The sequence below is a fragment of the Sminthopsis crassicaudata genome, chromosome 2, assembly GCF_048593235.1.
Source record: "Sminthopsis crassicaudata isolate SCR6 chromosome 2, ASM4859323v1, whole genome shotgun sequence".
In the NCBI taxonomy this organism is placed as follows: Eukaryota; Metazoa; Chordata; class Mammalia; order Dasyuromorphia; family Dasyuridae; genus Sminthopsis; species Sminthopsis crassicaudata.
The window spans coordinates 445015865-445037719 of NC_133618.1; the positions used below are offsets into that span (position 1 = coordinate 445015865).

The 21855-nt window shown below is 41.1% G+C and overlaps 1 long non-coding RNA gene across 1 annotated transcript in view; it reads right to left on the bottom strand.

The window, feature by feature from the left end:
• Positions 1 to 4995: 4995 nt before the first annotated feature.
• Positions 4996 to 21855, bottom strand: part of LOC141553585 (uncharacterized) — a 29602-nt gene continuing 12742 nt past the window's right edge. The window contains exons 2-3 of the long non-coding RNA XR_012485537.1: positions 10987 to 11089; positions 4996 to 5399 (exon numbers count right to left, since the gene is read on the bottom strand). This is a non-coding gene — a long non-coding RNA (uncharacterized LOC141553585). The remainder of the gene's footprint in view (positions 5400 to 10986; positions 11090 to 21855) is intronic.

The window sequence follows — 21855 nt, forward strand, 5'->3', positions numbered from 1 at the left end:
GCAAGGGAGGAAAAAAGTGGGGGTGGGATGGCTGTTTCCTGGCAAAGTGCCAGAGGGAGGCTGGCATCCGTGGGATCACAGAGTTAGCTGGAAGGCACTTGAGAAGTCATCTTGTCATTTTTTACCTCATTTTAAAGGTGAAGAGACTGAAGCCCAGAGAGCTTGGCTGAGAAGACTCGGACAGGTAGTGAGTAGCACGAGCCTGGATTGGAAGTTCTCCCCTCTGACTCCAGATCTAGCCTACTTTCCACTGTACCACATGGCACCTCTAATCATAGAAGAATGCCTGGATCCCATTGCTCTGTAAGTTCCTCAAGAATAAGGCTGAGTTATGTTTTATTTTAGCATCCTTGGCGATCCTGAGCACGGGGTTTTCCACATAGAAATAATACTGCCCCAAAGCAGAAACAGACTGAACTCAGCAAGGTGAGAGCCTTCCAGAGTAGAATTAGTCCCTCCTTGAAGGAAGGATTTTTTGTAACCCTGGGCTCCATATGGTATCTTTTTACATGGCCAGTCCTCCTTGAGTGTAACTCTTTCATGATTTTGGACATCATTTCACATATCCTAGCTAACAAAACAATAACAGACAACAGGAACAGCAATAATAGCTAATCATTATATTGTATTTTACCTATATATATTTTTTTTTCATTTGACTCCTGTGAGGAAGGTGCTATAATTACCCCCATTTTACAGATGAGGAAATTGAGGCTTAATGAAATAAAATGACTTGATCAAGGTCAAAAGGGACAGGGTAGTCAGTGCCCTGATTTTAGCACTGATATTCGAGAAGAATATCCCCTCCCCCAATAATTTATAAAAAATATATTTTTGCAAATATTTTTATTTATATCTTTTTGTTTTACATCATCTTCATTTTTAAATATTTCGCTTTAAAATTTTTCATAGTTCATAGTCTGAACTTAAGAAATAAAACAATTTTTCTATAACATAGTAGAATAGAAAAAAGATAATTGCCTATGAAGCTGAAAATCTATTATGTACAACTTGGTATTCCTTTTAAATATAAAATAAAGTTATCATGTAAGTTTTTTCTTTTTCTTTTTTTTTTTAACTTTTTTTTTCTCTCTTCCCCCATCCCATTGTAGAGATAGCTGCCATTAGACATAAACATGTGTGGACGTGTATATCATCTGTATACATATATATGTAAAATCATTCCATTCATATTTCTCTTTATCAGTTCTTTCTCTGGATGAAAATTAAACAAAAGAGAAAAAAGTTCAGCAAACTACCAACCTATCACTTGTGTGTGACAGTCTAGAGTCTAAACAACACTCCATAAATCCATTGGTCCCTATTTTGACATGGAAGGGAAGGAGGTGCATTTTTTCAGTCCTTTTGAAGGGCTTCACTCAATAAGCATTTCTACAGCTTCCACTAAAGGCCTCTAAGGCAGGACTCTACTGATTCCTCATTGTAGCCTGAGGTACCCTGGCTTTTCAAAGGCTGTGCCAATTCAGACCCCAAGTTGGCTCAGTGCATGGACTGCTAGACTTGGAGCCAGGAAGGCTTGAGTTTAAATTTTGCTTCAGACACTTACTAGCTATGAAAGTGGGATCACTCCTTATCTGTAGAAGGAGGGGTTGGCTTTGATGGCTTCTAAAATCCCTTCTAGCTCTAAATGTATAATTCTATGAAATTTTGTCAGGATGGAAGAACGCCAAGTATATAGATGGTGACCAGATTGTGTCTCTGTCATCTAAGAGACTTCATGTACAGCCAGGTGCTCAAAACTTATTTAAGGCCTTTCTTGATTGCTGGAGTTAAGGGATTATTTAAGTTATTTTATATAACCTTTGCAATTATTTATCAGTGCACATGTCATGGCCATCCTTCCCCTGTAAGAATTGTTTCATTTTTGTGCATCTTCCAGTGACTTGCAGCCAGTCTGGCACATAGTAGGTGCTTAATAAATGCTCCTTGAATTGAAATCAGTTGAATTGAAGAGGCTACCTGGTGACTGGTTTTAGGGGGAGGGGGAGAAGAGCGGCTCATGAGAGGGGTTGTCAAGTTGTGGTGGGTTCCTGGATTCCTGAAGCATGAAAGTATTTCTAAAGCCAAATGGCTTGATTCTTTATTCTCTTGGTTCACAACAGGTCTTTGAACTAGGGTGAGGATGAGAAGAGGAGCTTCTTATCCCCAAAAGTTCCCTAATTGCCTTAGGGGACAGGATAACAAACATTGACAAAACAACCAGAGATTAATTCCTGAGCCAGCGTTTAGGTCCAATCCTGACTATAGAGGGGGCCAGGGTTCAGCAATGAGTGCCCACATGGAGACATCTCAGGGAAGGCCCACTGGAAGGAATCCGGAGGGCCTCCCAGAAGGCCTGCTGAGATATGAGTTGTGGGAGAAAAGATAGGAGACTTTGGTTCCTTTCTCCAGGGAAAGTTAAGGAAGATTAAGACAGGTGATGTCCCCAAGAAAGAAACAGGACTAATTAGCACAGGTTTGGTGGAAGAAGTTCCGGAGAATCTGAATTAGAATAAATAAAATACCTTTTCTAGAATGGACACGTTGGACATGTTCCCAGTTTTAGAATAACTAATTGGCCATTGCCAACTCTGACAATACATTTATCACCAGAGAAATTTCTCTGTCCAGTTTCCTTAAGGCTGGAGACATCCGTGTGTGACATCCCTCCAAGCAGACAGAAGAGAGCCTGCCTTCCCATACTATTTACCTGGCTTTCTTCATCACCAGCTTCCAGTGGCCAGGAGAGGGTCAAGGCTTTGCATGAAAATCACATAGACATGAAAGTCTCTCACAGTTCAGACTGGGGTGCACCTTTGTCTCATTCCCTCCTCAAAACCATGTTTAAGTTTTCCGCTTGTTAATATTTGACAATGAGTAGAGCATATTTGTAGCGAGATCTCTGAGGAGAGTCTGCGGCTGGGCCGGGCTTTGGGGGGGCCCTGGGCGTTTCCCTGCTAGGGACCTCTTGCTGTCACCTTTATTCTCTCCCATAATTTTCCCCTGATCTTTACACCCGCCTGTCTCCTTCTGTCCCAACGTTTAAAAATCATCTGTTCATGTTTCTTATTGGCTTACCAGGCTCCACAAACAAACTCGGTATTAATGTTCATCCGATGCAAATGTTTAGTTGGTTCTATATGGATGTTATTAAAGTAATGAATGCAGAAAAGGATGGATGATCAAGGCTGGGAATCAATCTTGGCCTCCTGATGAGATCATTAAGCACTGGGGCTTTGCTCTCACAGGTTGAGATTTCATCAGAAGTCCCCTCCCCCCACCCGGCCGGCCCCTGTCCTCCTCTATTCCCTCCCCCTCCTGTCCTCATTGATTTATACTGATAGAAGCCACCCCTCCCCCATCCATTACGCTCTCTGCGATGCTAGCTCACCATGGAAAATCTATGGGAGTCAAATGGAATTTTTATTTTTGCAACCGAATTAATGCTTTTTTAAAGAAGGAGTTTTAACCATGCTCCCTTTCTTCAAAGAAAAATCCCCAGAACACAATCCCAACCCCAAGGCTAAGTCATTTTATCATTGTCTCTTTCTGAACCCCACAGAAAAAAAAGGAGAATGAGATGATGATGATGATGATGATGATGATGATGATGATGATGATGGTAAGGAGCCCGAACTTAGTAATCAATGCAGGCTCCTGCAAGGAAGGTGGAAATGTGGTAAAATCTCACTGCAAGATGCAAAAATTTACCACCCACCAAATCTCTAGCACAACATGACCTGGTGGGCCAGGATTACACATCATAAGCTCTTTGTCTTTTATAGATTGATAGACACATCCTTATACTATAAATATTGACTTAATAATGTCCTGGAGAACTCAACCAATGCACTATATACAACAACCAGGCCTATTTTATAAATCAAACAGTTGCCCTCAGTCCCTGGGACACAGCACTGAAACTTAAGGGCATTTTCAATAGATACTGCCATCTCAAGCAATCGTAAACTTCAAACTGCGGGAAGCGCAAAGCTCTCAAAATATAGAGACCTACTGATGAGATCAAAAATCATGGTGAACAAGATAATGTACATATCATTGTCATCATTCTGTCAGATACTGGAGCTGTACCAAGGATGCTGTCAGCGAAGCTAGAGGATGAGGTGATATCCTAATTCTTTTATTCAGCTGCAAAAATACAGATATTTTATCTACCTGTGCCGTAGTCTACAGAACATTAAATAAAATAGGATAACAGCAGCATAGCAACTTGTCTGAGGATTATTTATATCTTAAGTCCAAGGAATGAGATGGAAACGATTTTCCGATAGCAATAATAATAATGACCACAGCTCATATTTCTATTGTGCTGTATAATTCTCAAAGTGGTTTCCTCATAAACCTCTGAAATGTTATGAGGTAGATAGAATAAGCCTTATTATTCCTATTTTGCAGAGAAATAAGGTGAGGCTCAGAGGATGAAGATACTTTGCCAATCTAATAAGTGGCATACTGCATCCTGAGTTAAACCCAGTGTTCTGTCTACTGCTTCACTGTGTGTTAGGTAGCCCTTGGCTATGATGCTTTCCTATGGTGCTTTATGATGTACAGGACAGTTTATAGACTTTATATTATTTGTTATTCAAAACAACAATATAAGGTAGGCAATTTTCTCTCTGGCTCTCCCCTATACCTGAAATGCTCTCTTTCTCTGACTCTAGCTGCGGACTTCCCTGGCTTCCCTTAGGTCCCAATTAAGACCTCAACTCCTGTAGGAAGCTTTCTCCCAAATCCTCTTAATTCCAGCACCTTCCTTCTGTTAATCATTTCCTATTTATCTTGTACATAGTTTGTTCATACATAATTATTTGCTTGTTGTCTCTTCCACTGTATTGTAAGCTCCTTGAGGCTTTTGTTTTGGCCTCTTTTTATATTTCCAGCTCTTAGTTCTGGCACATAGTAGGCATTCAGTAAATGTTTATTGAATTGAATTGAAATACAATTATTTTTTTCCATTTTGCAGGTAAGTAAACTGAGATCTGGAGAAAACAAGTTCAAAATCATCCTGCTGATAAGCTGCAGACATAAGACTATTCAATTCAATATTCAATTTGATTAAACCAGAAGGCTAAAATAAAAGTCTTTCCTGCCTAGAGGTCCATTGCTTTTTCCATTATTCCAAGTTGCTATGCAGAGTCCCATGGGCTGTATGGTCATGGTGGAGAATTAAGAATCTTAGGGAGGTTTGTTTTCCTGAGAATTCCTGGAACCAGGGTCCTTGCAGTTGTGCAAAATGAAGGTTTCTGGCGTCTCCTCATCTCCTCCCAGTTATTTAGTAAATCTTGCTTTGGGGACAGCTTGGAAGATGATGAATTTAAGGCTTTGGCTGAAGAGATGATGTAAGATGTGTGTTTCAAGGTGTAACTGGTCTTGAAGAGCTGGAGGAAACAAAATATAGGGTTGTTGGCAGTGAGTTCATACTAACTTTTGGTGGAGGTCACATTGTCTTTTCCATCTGCAATCCCTTTTATTAAAGGGGTCTGGAATCAGGAAGATTCATCTTTGCAAATTTAAATCCGGCTTCAGACATTTGCTAGCTGTGTGACCCTGGGCAAACTAAACTTAACCTTTTTTGCCTCAATTTTCTCATCTGTAAAATGAGTTGGAGAAGAAAATGGCAAATCATTCCAGGATCTTTCCCTAGAAAACCCAAATGGAGTTACAGAAAGTTGGATGTGACTGAACACAAAATACATAGATACTAAAAGGGAGGTAAACAGAAAAAAAGACAGTCCTTGCCCAGCTCACTATTGCCTGGGGAGAGAGCACATAGCCTATATCCACAGGAAAAAATTCATGAACATTTGTAAAGGAATAGAAATATGTAAAAATCAACATGCAAATTGTGTATGAATGAACCAGAGAAACAGGATGTGATAATCTGGTCAACAAATTTCACGGAACATATTCTAAGCTGATGTGACTATGAGTTTTGTTGATAATACACAAAACAATTTAGTGTATTTACTCATACAAAAGAGCACAAAACTTTTGTACTTTCTTCTTCACTGTCATCCATGGGTGCTGTGAGGCTGAAAAAAGATAACAGACATAAAACATTTTGCAAACTATAAAGCACTATTTAAATGACAGTTATTATTGTTATTAACCTATAGCTACCAGGACCCCAGTTTGGTGATAACCTCATTCCCTGAACCTTTTGCTCTATTCCCGTTGAACTTAAGCAAGATTTATAGAGCAATGTAGGAGTGTGCTGGTAAATGTTTAACAACTGGAGTCTCTTGGGGAAAAGAAATATGAACACACATTTTTAAGTTTAATCTACATTATTAACTCTTTCTTATAACTTATAACCAATGAAAAAATAAATCATGCCCTGATTTGTAGTTATTTTCTATTTCTGAGGTGTAAATACTCAATCTGAAAAGTTAACAGTTGGCACACTAGCCAGTTAGAGCTGGCTCCAGCACACCCCTGCTGCTCCTGGATCCTGCTTTGACCTGGTGCAGAGAAGTAATGTTGCTCATATATATATATAGGCCCAAGCAGCTGAAAAGTTCTAGATAGCCCTTAGATTTCAGGAGTCCGTAAGATTTTATATTAGGGAAATAAAGGAACTGGAAGGGTTTTTCCCCCCAACAAATGCCCTAGTTTTGGAGTATAGTAAGCACTAAGCCCCCAGGTTGATAGAATTCCTTGAGAATGAGGACTTGCACTTATGTACATTTGACACTGACTCTAGCTCCCTCCCTCCCTTTCTCCTTAGTCTCTAGATTGAGGCACTGATTTAATCATCTCTCCTAACCAGGGTGATTGAACTGTGGGGGTGGAAGACATTAACTACTGCCAGGAACCCTGAGACTGCTGCCACCCTCTCCCCCTCATTGTGGCTACCTTCTGCCAATGCAAAGGAGGGATTTTTTGTTTTTTGTTTTTCTTGGCCTGCGTTATAGGCTGGAGAATTTTCCTGTTGTTGCCGAGCTAGCCTTAAAGGAAGGAGAGATCATTCAGATCAGATTTCTTTGTGGCCGAGCAGTGTGGTGGCAGGATTTGACTTTCCCCTTAGGTTTGGTTGCATTCCTTTGTATTCTAGTGGAAGATGGGAGTTTCAGACTTCAGTTGACCAAGGCCTTGAGTGCAGAGAGCAGCAAAAAGTCTGGTGGCTATGAACCCATATTACAAGATCAGTAATGGGTGATCAGTAATCAGTAACCCTGAGCAATCCATCAGCTCACTTTGGGAGTGACTGCATCTTGAAAATCATTCCCTGTGGGTTAGTGCTCATCTCTCAGTGAATGGACTGGTCGATGTATTTGACAAAGGGAAAGGCTAATATTTGTAGGCGCTGGGTTTGGCAGTATCCCTTGGGAAGAGCCCTGACTGGAGTCACAGAACCTGGGATGGGTTCTAGATCTGGTACTTGCTGCCTGGGTGACTCGGACACACCTTTAAACATTATTGAACCTTTGGCTCCATGAACTTTCATGATTCCCTGTTATCTCAAGGATCAAATACAAACTCTTCTGCGTGGAATTTGAAGTCTTTTAAAGCCTGATTCTCATCTGTAGGTAGGTTGATGTCATACATTCAGGTATTGCACATTACTACCCTTCACATATTCTTCATTCAGCTAACTGGTGGTCTTATGAGCAGCAGGCTGATTTCAGAAAAGCCTGGAGAGACTTATGTGAACTGATGCTGAGTGAACAGAACCAGGAGATCATTCTACACAACAAGATTATGTGATGATCAGCTGTGATGGACTTGATTCTTCTCTGCAATACAGTGGTCCAGCCAGTTCCAATAGACTTAGGGTGGAAAATGCCATTTGCATCCAGAGAGAAAACTATGGAGATTGAATGTGATTGAAGTATCCTATTTTTACCTTTTTACTTCCTTTCTTGTGGTTCTCCCTTTTGATGTGATATTTCTCTCCCAATATGACTTATATGGAAATATATAAAAATGAGTGGACATGTATAAATTTTTAAAAAATACCCCCTCCCCCAAACTGGTTTTCTTCCTTTTGAATGCACTTAGTTCTGAGGAAGTCCCTGCTCCCAGCAATCATCATGTATTTATTTTAAATGTATTTTGCATATAATTATATGTGTACCTATTATCCATCTTGGGCAGAATGTAATCTCCTTGAGGGCAGAGTCTTTCATATTTATTTTTGTTTCCCCCAAAGCTAGCATGATGTCTGGCACTTAGTGGTGTTTAAGAAATGCTTGTTAATTGATTAATTACTTTTTCCTCTATAGACATCATTTCTCTGAGGGGGTGGGATTAGATTGTTTCTCGGCTCCCTTCCAGTTCTAAATCCTATGCTTCCATAATGGAAGCATAACTTGACTTCTTCTGTTCCACTTGACCTTGTAGGGTTGATAGGGACCTTAGGGCTTCTATGATTTAATCATCTTTTATGAGTGAGGAACTCTAAGGAGCATTGAAATTGAGTGTCTTTCTCATGGTCACACTGCTAATTATCAGAGACAGGATTTGAACTCAGCTCTTTCTGATTCCAAATCGGACATCATAACCAGGAGTCTGTTTCCCTTCCAGTCTCAACCAGGGAACAGGCAGAATTTGGAGTCCAATGTACAGTGCTTGCGACACAGTTCTTTCTGACAAGAGAGTCCTTTGCTGTCACTGACTTTGTCTACATGGGTTAATAAAGCCATCTATCATCCTTCCCGATGACAGATATCTAAATGCTTGAATAATACATTCCTCGAAAGAGGAGGAGGCTGCCTTTCCGCTGCCTGGCCAGGTTTCCCAACAGAGAAGTTCCCCAGAAGTGACCGGAATTTGCTGCAACTCTGAAGCTGTTATGTGGAAGCCATAAATATGTCCCCAGACTCATCCTCCAAGGTCTTAGAATTTGGGTGGGAGGGAATATGACGTCCAGTCCTGGGGCAGGCCTGATTTTAAGTGCAACTTTTATAGACGAATCTGGCTGAATTGTCCTCCGAGTTAAATGAAGCAAAGACTTTGTAGAAGTATTCTTGCAAACAATATAATGTGTCGCTTAAAGAGCTATAATCAGGCTAGCGGAAAATGCAGTTCTCACTGCAAACTTGGTATAGACTGACTGTACTTTACATTTACCATTTCACTGGTTCTGGTGAAAGGCTATAGAAATGGGAGGCTGTGCTTTCTACATATGTAGGCTCTCTACCCACAGAGATCAACATGTATTGTTATGCATATCTGCTTTTTACACAATAGGGAAGAATTTAAAAGCTTCACCTTTAACTCCATTTTGTGCAGGGAGTCTGGCTTTACAGATAAATAAATGTCTGTGTAAAGCATCCCTTTCTTGATTCTCTGGCCCCTAGAATACTCCCCAGAATGAATTTTGGAATTTACCAAATGATAACTTGTGCTGAGGAAAACTGGGCTCATCTGGGGGGTCTGTGAACATATGCTTAAATTTTTTTTATAATTATATTTTAATATAATTTGTTTCTTTTATAATCTTATATTTTTTTGATTCATTTTGAAATCCATTTTTATTATCCTGAGAACTGTACATAGGATTTTCCAAAAAAACTCCATGACCAAAAAAAAAAAAAAAAAAAAAAAGTCATCCTTCCCCATCCCTATATTATTAAGGGAGATGGAATTACTCAGACTATTCATCAAGGTGGGAATGGATTCCCCCTCTCCTGTGGGTGGGCCTGGCTAAAGGCAGGGCTCTGTCCATGAGTTATGCTGTTCTCTAAGCCCTATGCTCTCTGCCTAAGGCGGACCTATGGTGGTGGTGGTGGGGAGCAGAGGGAGAAGTGGCCAGGGAGGCAGAAGATATTAGCTATGCCTTTTGTTCCTTTTACATTTGATCTTTATTTCATGGTCTCACCTGGTGCAGGCGGATGGAGATGCGGGACATTCCCAGGGGCCTCTTCCAGAGCCAGGCCCAAACCGGCCTCCTGCTTCTTTCTCACTTTCTCCTTGGGCCACTTGAGTTCAGATAATAATAATACTAATCATAACTCTATATATGTATAGATATTTTTATGATGTTTTATGGTTTATAAAACACAATGTCCCATGGGGGAAAGGATATTGGCTCTGAAGGGAGAGAGCTTGAGTTCTGATCTTGCTTTGTCAATGTGTGACCTTTCCAGGCCCTTTTCTTCATGTGTAGGATGAGTGCATTAGATGGTCTCCAAAATCTATCCTGGCACTAAATGTAAAATCCTATGATTCATATAAGATTAGCATTGCTAACCTGTCCCATTTTACAGATGAGGGAATTGAGGCCTTTAAAGATTAAGGAACTTACTTATGGTCTCATAGCAAGGACCAGAACTAGGCTTGATGGATCTAAGGTTTATTGGTGTCAGATACATTGTGTTTTTAATAGCACCAGAGCAGCTGAGCTCATGAACACCTGTGGAATCCATTTGGTCCCTCCCTAAACTACAAATCCCTCCCTAACTCTCCTGGCAAAATCTCTCCCTTTTCTTTTCTTGTTCATCCCCACACTTCCTGCAGGTTTGGGGATGACTCAGGGTTCTTTATCTCTGTTTGGAGGTGGATCCCCCCGGGTTCTCATGGTGCTTCCCTGGCAAGGCCCCCAGCAAGGAAACAGTTAATGGCTTTAAATCTAAAGTGCTCATCTGCAACTCTCCATTTGTTCTGTAGTCCAGCAGCTGCATGAGTTGAGATAATTCTGTCAGTGCGTGCCGTTTGTACCCAGAACATGCCGGGTAAATTTGTTAGAGAATACCCCAGGCTAACACATCATTACACTCACAAACTCATCTATCTTTGACTTCAGATTAATTCTTTTTTTTCTCTCTCTTCACCTCCTCCATAAATCCTGGTGCACTTAATTAATTTCTGTTCCAGTATAAGGTCCATAATACAGAATTGTTCAAGCAAACACAAAATTAATTATTCTATTTACAGCCTTCTCATTGAAAGGAGCATTTCATCTTTCATAATTACATTTTGGAACGTCCAATTATGAATTCAGGCTTCTGCTGTTTTGCATACCGTGATTGTACACAAGTGTCCTCATGCCGGGGAGGGCTGGGGCTCTGGGCTCCTGCTGCCTTCCAATTACGATAGAATCAAGTACAGTTCCGGTTTCACAAACCTTTTCAAGGAGACAGAAAAAAAGGGCTTGATAAAGAAGCATGGTGGGGGGATGAACACAGAGATGAGTGGGAGGAGGGAGGAAGAGAAGGAGAAGAGGAAGGAGAAGGAGGAGGAAGAAGAGACACTGGTACAACTGAGAACTCCGCTAGCGAGCTTCAAATAGTAGCAGGAAAACTTCCTTCCTCAACAGGGAACTGACCCTGTCTCTGCAGGTTCACAGAGCAGAGCCTTAGGCCTCTCTAAAAATCACTGAAACCAATCGTTTACTTCCGTCTACCTGAATATTACTCTAGAAAGACGAGTTCTCATGATGGCAGCTGAGGACTTGGGACATGTTCTACCAGGCAGGCTCTTATTTCCTCCTATTGAGAACTCTGGGATGAAGGATTTGGCTATTGTTCTAAACCTTGGGGTCATCTTTGGCCCTTCTCTCTCCCTCAGTTCCCAGCTCTGACCAAGTTTCCAGGTCACTTCTGTTACATCTCTCCCATCTGTCTCCTTGCTCAATTTCCTCTGCTGCTAACATGGCTTCTACCTGGACCATTGTGGCAGCCTTCTAAAAGGAGGAGGCTACATGGGTTGGCTGAAATAGAAGGGTCCGGGAATTTGAAGGGCTTGATTTGAAATGCAGCTGGTGATTTTATGCAATCCATTCCGTCTCTGGTCCTGGATTTCTTTAGCTGGATATGACTTATAAGGTCCTTTCTGGATCTAATAGTAAAGAAATCTAGGTCTTCCCCTTTCATTTTTCTCCATCTTCCGATTCAGCCTTTATACTATTGCCAGAATAATCTTTTGTATATAAGACTGGTCTGTTCATATTTTTGCTTAAAAATCTTCCTTATTCTATGCAGTAAAATTCATATTCAAGGCCTTTCCACAATTTGGTACTATCCTACTTTTCTTATATCATTCCCCTCCACATTCTCTCCAACTGAACTTTGCATAATTCTTCACTTGTACATGTATGGCTTCCACACTCCTGTACATTCACTTATTGGAATTTGGGACTCTTTAACTTTATCCATCCTGTAAGTCCCAGGTTAAATGCTCTCTGCTTCTTCTCCTTCCCTTCCTTTCTGAACAATCTAGCCCCTCAGTTAGGCATACAGTTCCTTATTTTGTCCCTCTCCAAGTTGAGATTTCCTGAATTGCTTGTGCCCTCTTCCTCCCAAATCCTGCAGATTTAACTAATTTGAATATATTCATGTGTTACACACACATATTATGCATATATGTTTAAATACATAATATTTGTAATATATATTACTGTTCTTTATTTGTTTCAGTCTGACTCTTTGTGGCCTCACTTGGAGTTTCTTGACAAAGATTTGGAGAGATTTTGCTATTTCCTTCTGCAGCTCTTTTTATAGATGAGGAAACTGAGGCAAATAGGATTATGTGACTTACCTAGCTAGTCACAGCTAGTACACAATTAGTAAGTGTCTGAGCTCAGATTTGAACTTGGGCTTTCCTGATTTTAGACACACACACACACACACACACGCACACACTCATGCATGCACATTTACATATGTATTTGTGCTTAGATATATAAGCATCTTCTTAGTAAGGATTGTTTCATTCTTTCTACCTTTATCTTCAGTTCCTGACACACAGTAGGTGCTTAATAAATACTGGTTGATTGAGTAATCTAACTCAGTCACCTGAGAGGCAGTGCAGCATAATGGATCCAGAACCAACCTCAGAGTCAGGAAGAGCTAAGCGCAAGGTTCGGATCCATATGATTATGGGCAAGCCACTATACTTCCCAATGCTTGGGCTTCTCTTTAAGCAGATCAAGTGCTGAGCTCTATTTGTAGAGAGAGTTTTCTTGCTACAAATTTCCTATTCCAATGAAGTCACAGGTCTGGTCCAAAAATCAATGCCATTATCATATATTAGATTTAACTGAGTTTGCATTTTATCCCCCATAGGCTATAAACTGCATGAGGTCAGGGAACATGTCTTATCTAAACTCACCCCTCATGCAAGACTCAATGCTCTTCACAGAATGGGCACTTAATACATATTTATTGAATTATACGTTAGAATACATTATTATTATATTGTTGTTGAAACTAGGTATCGTGAATAGAGCACTGGACCTGGAGTCAGGAAGACCCAGGTTGAAATCCAGAATCAGTCAGTTACTAGCTTTGTGACCCTAGACAAATTATTTAACCTCTGCCTGCCTCAGTTTTCTCCTCTGTAAAATGGGGATAATAACAGCACATTTTCCCCAGGTTTGTAATGAGGATAAAATGTGTTACATGAGAAGCGTGCCTTGAAGGCAAATTTCAGTGCAGAAGATATTCTTGGAAGAGGTTAACTTCTAGAGAGACTAGGTCTACATTTGGGCCTTAATAATTCTTTTCACCCCATTCTCCCAAGGACTAGTAGTTTATTAGGACAAAATTGGCCAATGAGAATGCTGCACACAAGAGGTGCCCCATCCCAGCCTCACCAGCAGAGTGGAAGCTTGGTAATGGGAGAGTCCGTCAAGTACTCTCAAATCCACAGTAAACTAATCACACAGGGCAGAGACAGGTAGATGCCGATTCAGGATTCTGAATCCATCCTTAGGTGAGCCTAGCTCCACATCATGGCTCGAGTAAAAGAAGTCTAGCATGGAGATTAGAGTGTTTTAAGACACTGAACAAGTGTAATAAAGCAGTTGAATGGTTAACAATAGCCAGACCTAAAGCATTCTCTGTCCCTGTCCCGGTCCTTTTGTCAGTCTTCCTCCTATTAAATTTCTCATGTGAATGGGAGATAACCTATCTGTCCATCCATTTATCCATCCATTTCTCTCTCTCTCTCTCTCTCTCTCTGTGTCTCTCTCTCTCTCTCTCTCTCTCTCTCCCTCTCTCCCTCTCTCCCTCTCTCCCTCCCTCCCTCCCTCCCTCCCTCCCTCCCTCTCTCCCTCTCTCCCTCTCTTCCTCTCTCTCTCTCTCTCTCTCTCTCTCTCTCTCTCTCTCTCTCTTCTCTCTCTCTCTCTCTCACTACTTAGCCATCTATCTATCCATCTATCTCTGTCTGTCTGATTATCTGTATATCCACCTATCTGTCTGTCTGTCTATCTATCTATCTATCTATCCATCTCTCTATTTGTTTATGTACCTATACACCTGTCTAACCATCAATCCATTTATCTATCTATATGTACATCTATACACCTGTCTATCCATTCATCCATCTCCCTGTCCATCTACCTATCAACCTGTCCATCTCTCTCTCTTCTTCTCTTTCTCTTTCCCTGTCCATCCATCCATCCATCTCTCTGTCTGAGTGCCTACCTATCCACCTGTCCATCTCTCTGTTTGTCTATGTATCTATACACCTGTCTAACCATCCATCCATTTATCTATCTATATGTATCTATCTATCATCTCTCTGTCTGTTTTGAAAAGCGAGGGTGTGGAAGTGGAAAAAGAGAGAGAAGTATGGGGAGAAGGTCAAAAAGGAGTGTGGTGCAGTCAGGTGGGAAAAATGCAGTTCTCTTTCTTTCTACGCCTGCCCCAATCTCTCTGAGTCTTTCTGTCCATGAAAATCCAGCTTTCTTTTTGTTTTTCTTTTTCTCCTCCTCGCATTGGTGATAAGTGAGGAAGCCATAGAGTCATCCATAGAATATCAGAGCTGGAATGAACTATTGAGTTTATCTGGTTTAAGCCAGATTTTACAGAGAAGGAAACTGAGTCTCAGAGAGATGTGGCTTGCCCAAGGGCATTAGTGGCAGAGCTGAAGCTAGAACTCAGTTCTGTAGCCTGACAGGAGAGGGATTTATCCAGAATACTAGGCTTTCACCATTTCAGCAAGTCTTGGAGAGAAAAAAAAAGGTTTTGAATCGCCCAGGTTGTGATCTAATGTAGAGGAAATAGAGGAGATTTAATTTTTCCTTTAAATCAATTTCCTGTCTTTGTGTTAACAGATGTGAGAACACAAGAGGTGATGGAGGGCACATTGATTGGTCCTGACTGGGGCCCCAGTTAATTGCTCCTTTCCTGAGCTGAGAGAATGGCTTTCTCCTGTTCCACCTGGTAGGTTTGGTTTTGTTTGTTAATTAGCTGTTAATTGCAAAGGGTAGTTGGGGACTGAGGGGGAAAGGAGAAGGGAGGCGCCTATGTAGGGGCTGGTAAGGAGCTGAAAAAAGAAGCCACCCACCAGATCCGAAGGATAACTGACCTCATGCAGGTTAATTCATTTTCAAGTGGAGTCATGTATGGGTATTCAATAAACTCCCGGGATGATGAGTGATTTTGTTAATTAAGTCTTGTAAACATGACGACTTTATTTTCGAGACAAGTTTATTGTGTAGAGAGGGACTTGTATAAGTCACGAAGGATAGAGAGGAAAGGGTGCCCTTGCGGGATGACTGCAGCAGGGGAGAGCACGGTCAGAAGTGGGGTCTTCCAGTCTCCTCATACTTGGAGGGACTGCCAGGAGGAGGAGAAATGTAATGTGGGATGGAACCAGACCATTTCTGTGTGGGTAAAATTTAAAAAATCACAGGTGCCCACACTGGAGCTTTCCCAACCCTGGGGGACTGTGGGATCCTGTTCTTTTGAGAGTCTCCCAAGGAGCAGTCTTCTCAATTGCCAAAGAGGAAGGGGAGATAGGATATCCCACTGGAGGCAGCCACCACAAACTGTCTTCCTTTCCACCTGGAATGGATCCTGGACCTTAATCTCTATTTCACAAACCCTAGAGCAGAAGGATGATATAGGTGCCATGGGAAGCCTTCACGGAAAGGATGTCCTTCTTCAAGATACTCCCTCTCCTGTCCCACACAAGAGAAGTGGGATCATTTAGGCACAGGTAGCTTTGTTCTGGGTCAGGTAGGCTGATAGGTTACTGATCTGTCATAAAGGCAACTAGATGGCACAGTGGGATAGAGTGCTGGGCCTGAAGTCAGGAAGACTCACATTTCTGAGTACAAATCTGGCCTCAGACACCTACTAGCTTTGTAACCCTGAGCAAGTGACTTTACCTTTTTTTTTGCCTCAGTTTCCTCATCTGTAAAATGAGTTGAAGAAGGAAATGGCTAACCACTCCAGTATCTTTGCTAAGAAAACCCCAGATGGGATCATGAAGAGCCAGACATGACTGAAAAACAATTGAACAATAATCAATTGTTTTTGTTCCTGAATTAATTTAACATTTAGTAACCTTGGAACTCCTTTCTGTCCCTCGTTCCCCTTTGTGTAGAGGTTATAGATGCAAATAGGTTGCAAGGACTATACCCCTAGATGCACATTATTTGGTACAGTGAGGGGAAACTTGGGGACCTCATTACATCTATGTTACAAAAATCACTTCCCCTCTTTGAGCATCAGTTTCTCCATCTGTAAAATGGAAAAGATTGGACTAAATGGTCTTTAATTTAATACAACAAATATGTATTAAGTGTCTGCAGTATACAAAGCCACTGTATCAGGCACTAGAAATTCAAAAACAAAGAAAAAATTTCCTTGTCTTCAAAGTGTTATTTTTTCCCCCTGAATTGTTACAACATACAGGCAGGTAAGATTATTTTAGGGGGCAGAGAGCAGTGACACTTGGGAAGCTCAAAAGTAGAATCTCCTGAGAAGTAGAGCATAAGTTGAGCCTTGAAAGAAGCTAAGAATAGCAGGAGGAAGAGCTGAAGAGGAAGTGTGAGGGATAGCCCAGGCAAAGGTGTACAAGTGGGGGATGGCATAAGGCCAGTGAACCACTGGTTGGCTAGTTTGGAGAACAGAGTCCATTACGGGAGAAGTATGAAATAAAACTGAAAGGAAGGTTGGAGCCCAGCTATGGGTGGCTTTAAATGCCATATTAATTGTAGGCAAGGAAAAGACCTTTGTGTGGTGGCAGAAATGCTTGACAGAGGCAGCCAATTTTGCCCTATTCCCGGAGCCTTCTAGAGAGGCTTCTTCTCCATCCTTCCAATCCCCCAGATTTTAACCTTGCAGTCAACCTCATTACTTTCTCCCACCCCACCCATCTACTCAATCATCAAGTCTAGCTACCTCCACAACATTTCTCATGCTCTTCCCCTCCACTATTTATACCACAATCATCTGAGATCAAGCTCTCTTGCCTCTCCTCTGGATGATTGCCATTATATCCTACTTGTATTTTCTGCCTCCTGTCCTCCTCCCTAATTCATCCTCCACAAAACTGCCAAAGGGATATTCCTAAAACATAGATCATGTCATTCTCCTGTTCAATAAAATCCAATGGTATTCTATTACCTCAAGAACCAAAAATCAAACCAAAAAGAATCAAATATTCTGTCTGGCATTCAAAGGTCTCCACAACCTGGCATTATTTACCTTTCCAGGTTTAATATACATGGCTTTGTTTGATGAGCTCTACATGTCAATCAAAGTTGTTTTCTTACTGTTCTTCATAGTTGATACTCCATCTTCTACTCAATGTTTTTTTTTCCCATAGGTTCTCTTCCATGCCTGCATTGTATTCACACTTTTCCCACATTCCCTCCAACATTCATTATCTTTTCCTGTTACCTTAGCTTCATTTGTCACTTATATTCCTGCCATGCTCCTTTTCCCAGTAACCAGTGCTCAGCCATATTAATTAATCAATCAACCATCAGGACAGAAAAAGATAATGATGAATATTGGAGAGGCTATGGGAAAACTGGGACACTGGTACATTGTTGGTGGAGTTGTGATCTGATCCAACTGTTCTGGAGAACAATTTGGAACTATGCCCAAAGGGCTATTAAACTGTGATCCAGCAGTGTCTCTATGTGACCTGTATCCCCTTCAAATCATGAAAAAGCAAAGGACCCACAAAAATGTTTGTGGCAGCTCTTTTTGTAGTGGCGAGAAACTGGAAGCTGAGTGGATGCCCATCAGTTGGAGAATGGCTGAGTAAATTGTGGGATATGAATATTATGGGATATTATTGTTCTGTAAGAAATGACCAGCAGGATGATTTCAGAAAGGCCTGAACTGGTGCTGAGTGAAATGAGTAGGACCAGAAGATCATTATATACTTCAACAACAATACTGTATGATGATCAATTCTGATGGCCCTCTTCGACAATGAGATGATTCAGATCAGTTCCAATGACCTTGTGATGGAAGACCATCTGCACCCAGAGACAGGATTATGGGGACTGAGTGTGGACCACAACATAGCATTTTCACTTTTTCTTATTGTTTGCTTGCATTTTGTTTTCTTCTTCATTTTTTCCCTTTTTGATCTGATTTTTCTTGTACAGTATAATAATTGTGGAAATATGTATAGAAGAATCTCACATATTTAACATATATTGGATTACTTGCTATCTAGAGGAGGGAGTTGGGGGAAGAGAGGGAAATATTTGGAAAACAAGGTTTTGCAAGAGTTAATGTTGAAAATTACACCTATTATACTAGAGGCAATAGGGAACCATTGAAAATTTTTAAGTAATAGAATGTTGTGTTCAGACCTGTCCTTTAGGAAGATTATTGGATTTGTGGGGTAGAACACAGGGGCTGGAGGTCAAATCAAACCTTGATACAGTATGTAATTCTGGGCAACTTAACCTCTGTTGGTCTCAGTTTTCTCATCTGTGAAATGGAGATACTATTGTTAGGAGGGTTGTTATGAGGATCAAAAAGATGATAATTTTAAAGTGCTTAGTACAGTGTCTGGCACAGAATAATTGCTATATAAATGTTAGCTATTATTATTGTCCTTTTATCCATCGTGAACCTGTAGAAGTGAATTTTCTAGGCCTTATTGCCTCTCCCAGACAAACCTTAGCCTTTGACAATTCAATTACACCTTCTCTTTTGCTTTCCCTGATCTTGGGCTGACCTGGAGGTTCCGATCCACAGTGATTTGGGGGAGGATTGGGGACCTATTAGAGGCAGAGATTGTTACATTAGAGTGAATAAGTGGGGACTTGGCAGACTGGGCTTCTGAGAGGGTGCCAACTGCCAGTCTAGAAATGCTGTCTTCTGAATTGTTATCAGAACCCAGTCCACCCTCCAAACTCCCTAATGAGTCTGCACAGGGGACAGAAAACCGGCTTCTGTTGCTGAGCTGACACCTGGCTTCACTTTTAACTTCTAGCTTCCACCTTGTTCTTAGATTTTGAGACTCAGAGACAGGCTTGTGGTTTTTTTTTTTTTTCTGTATAAGCTTTCATATATATTTTTTAAATTTCTGGGGGAAGCTGTAACTGAGGGCTGCTGCTTTATAAACTGTGTGTCTAGCGACAGAATGTCCAAGTCTGCTGAGCAAGACTTAGGCTTTAGAGATGAAATGGACCCTTAGGGATTGTAGAAATCCGTCCATTTTGCAAAGGAATAACTAAGTCCGAAAGAGTGGCTATGATCTTGCCCATGCTACACGTGTATCTGTAAATGTGTAAATAAGTGTTTATTTGTAAGTGCATGCATATATGTGTATACATATCTACCATGTATCTACACATAAATATGTATACATATGTATATATTTTAAGTATATATGAATATATACTCATATATACATACATCTACTATCCATCACCTATACACAAACATACACACACATATAAATATATATGTATCTATATATATATACATACATACATCTATTTATTATCTATCTATCCATCATCTATACACACACATACACACGTACATCTTTATTTTCTTTATTTGTGGGGAGTTCCTCAGGTTCTACAAAGTCAGGAAGGAGCAGTAAACAAAAAGGGCCTGTCTCTTGTATACAAATTTAGAGTTAGAAGGGAACTTAGATATAATTAAGTCTAATCCTTTGATTTTACAAATGGGGAAACTGAGGCCCCCAGAAGAGCAGGTATTTGCCATAGGTTACAAAGCTAGTAAGTGGTAAAAATTCTAACTCATTTTTTTTACTCCCACATTAGTGCTCTTCCCACTACACAACTGAACAGACATTTATTCAAAAGAACATACACATTGCTTTGTGGAGCTGTTATGTTCTGTCAGTATCTTACAGTAACTACTTATTTTTTAAATTTAATTTTTTTTCAATGAATGAGGATTTTATTTTCTGTCTCTTCTACCTTCCACCCTATAAAAACTTCAGCAGGTTCCACAAAGATCTCACCAGGGAAGCTCAAATCCCCTGAGTCACCTGTCTTAAGTAAACAGCCCCAAACCATTTTCCCACAAGTGGAAAATTTGAATTTTGACTGGCTGCTACTTCCTTATGTGTTCCCTTCCAGCATGAAATTGCACTAGTCCCAAGTCTTGACCTGCAACCTAGGTCTGGTCTCTCTGCATTGACCTTCTAGTTCTGGTCCAAAAGGCGCTGTGAATTTTGGGGCTCCTGATTTCAATTCCAGCAAATCTGACCTCTGTCCATTTTCTCTGATTACCCCTTCTTATTGAGAAGGAACAATTCTTTTCAATAAATAAATCAATAAATCTTCTCAATAAAGATTGCTTGACACTTTCTCTCTGTCAGCTCCGGCTGTATTTGTTCCTGTGGTGTTCTACCAAGTGTTCTTCTTAGAAACATCAGCTATTGACTAGGGTTAGAACAAATGGTCTCTATGGCTTCCTCTGTCTCCCAAGCCATCTACGGGAATGTAAAAGGCATGGGATGGACTGCAACCCAGGCTGCAAACAGGACATCTTCCCCTACTTCTCCTAACACTGAGGCTGTGACTAGGACTGCCTTAACTATATACTCCTTGGGCTCTTTCTCTGGCAAAGTAAAGACATATGAAGGAAGCTGCCACTTTTCTTCATATTGTACTTTGGAATTCTGAACCTCAAGCAACATTAAGACTTTTCCTCATTTCTCCACTTTTCCACCACTGGATGAGATATTCATAGTCAATCAAAGCAAATTCCTTTATTGACTGTGCCCAGAACTATATTTCTCATCCTTCCTTCCTCTCTCTCCCCCCCTCCTCCCTCCCTCCCTCCCTCCCTTCCTCCCTTCCTCCCTCCCTCCCTCCCTCCCTCCCTCCCTCCCTCCCTTCCTCCCTCCCTCCCTTCCTCCCTCCCTCCCTCCCTCCCTCCCTCCCTTCCTCCCTTCCTCCCTTCCTCCCTCCCTCCCTCCCTCCCTCCCTCCCTCCCTCCCTCCCTCTCTCCCTCCTTCCCTCCCTTCCTCCCTCCCTCCCTCCCTCTCTCCCTCCCTCTCTCCCCCCTCCCTCCCTCTCTCCCTCCCTCTCTCCCCCCTCCCTCTCTCCCTCCCTCCCTCCCTCCCTCCCTTCCTCTCTCCCTTCCTCCCTCCCTCCCTCCCTCCCTCCCTCCCTCTCTCCCTTCCTTCTTTCCTCCCTTCCCTTCTGGGATGGAGATTTGTTATTGCATTGATTTCTGGTCTTTCAAAATTGTCTTTTAAAAAAAAATAATATTATTTAAAAACCTATTCTCTTCTGTATCAGTTCATATAAGTCTTCCCTGTTTTCTCTGAAATTGACCATTTTGTCATTTATTATAGCTCAATATAATTCCATTACATTCAAATACCACAATTAGTTTAGCCATTCCCCAACAGGAACCCATGCCTTAGTTTCCAGCTTTTTGCTTCTACAAAAAAGGGCTACTAAATATTTTTATAGCAATAGCTCAGTGCTTGCAACACCAATTCCTACACCAACCCACGTTGGAGACTTAATTGTTGTTTCATTGCCTTAGCAACCTTGCTGTTGTTTGCTGAATTTTATGTTAGATTCCAAAGGTTCTCATATTGCTCTGCTTATTCCATGCATGTATTATATGGTAAATTCTTCAGTTTATCTATTTCTATGTCTCTTTTACATCTGACATAGAATAATTACCCATG